We start from the raw sequence: 1,232 nt of genomic DNA on the forward strand, positions 1-1,232 counted from the left end.
CTTTTTAATTGATACAATTTGATTGATTATTGTTAATTGATTAAATTTCCAACTGAAAATTTTTAAGTTTGATTTTCACATTCTTGAGAAAAAAATTTTAAGGACTTTTGGTAGTGTACTTTCTTTCAAAATATGCGTAACTTAATTGTTGTGAATTTTATATTGTTGAAGACAAAAGCTAATATATTTTCTAAGTTATAAAATTGGTAAGTGTGAATAAATGGTGAACAATAATTAAAGTATGTCCAAACAGGGAATTATGGAAGTCAAAACTCAGTTTTATATGTTGCTGAGAATCAATATTCTAGAAATAGGTTGATCTTCTGCTCAACAATTTTATTAACATAAAGATGTCCTCCAATACTTTACCAGTCTCATAGTGAAGCATGAATAGAACGCTATTTTGTTAAATATTATTGTAACATGTTAACCAAGATAATTTGGCTTGACTTCCCTCATCTTTCAAGAAAGCTTGTAGTAATATATCACAATGTGCATGCAGACTAATCTCTATTCAAATTCATATTTTTTATAGTTTTTTGTTCTTCAAAGTGTACGCATATAGAAGTGTACGTACATATATTTTTATGATACCGCTCTATATTTTCTTTCATAGTTCTCTTAATGTATTAGTTGAATGTTTATTTTGATCATATTTTAAACCAAACAAGTCATTATAGGTACAAATATTTTGTACTGTTTGATGCAGATTTGATGAAAGATGTAGTTTACGTACCCCAATCCAAACATCTTGCTAAACATTTGAATTAGTTTCACAATAAGATAACGTCTTTTTTCTCCTCAAAATAACTGAGTTTATAATCCACAAGTTGAACTTGTGTGCTGATTTTTTTTAAATGAACAACAGCCTTTCTATGACAATTCAAGTCGTTATTATATTCAGTTTTTCCTTAACCAAAAATACAGTTCTTCGTAAGAGAACTTGCATGAAAGAGTATACATGCATTAAAGAGTAAACCCTAAAGCTATGTTTGAAGTTCCACATCAATATATCCTGCCAGAATATTAAAGAGTATGAGCTATAAAAGAAATACATGTAGCATTGGAGAACATACTTACCTGGATGGGGTTAATGAGCTATCAAGAAGGCTCATAGCCTAGAACAGGGACCTTCATTGCACAAAGAAGGGGTGCTGTTCTAAGGTCTACTCTAGCAGTGGAGCCTACATCATAATTTGTGGCAGAGGGGCATGCGTCCGCGCAGCCCCTAC

The 1,232-nt window shown here is 31.1% G+C and overlaps 1 non-coding gene across 1 annotated transcript; it reads left to right on the forward strand.

Moving 5' to 3' along the window:
- The first annotated feature begins 1,072 nt into the window (after window positions 1-1,072).
- Window positions 1,073-1,232, forward strand: LOC114186433. The gene has a single exon (XR_003605091.1). It is a non-coding gene; the product is annotated as a U1 spliceosomal RNA (small nuclear RNA).

Source organism: Vigna unguiculata, chromosome 5, assembly GCF_004118075.2.
Source record: "Vigna unguiculata cultivar IT97K-499-35 chromosome 5, ASM411807v1, whole genome shotgun sequence".
Lineage (NCBI taxonomy): Eukaryota > Viridiplantae > Streptophyta > Magnoliopsida > Fabales > Fabaceae > Vigna > Vigna unguiculata.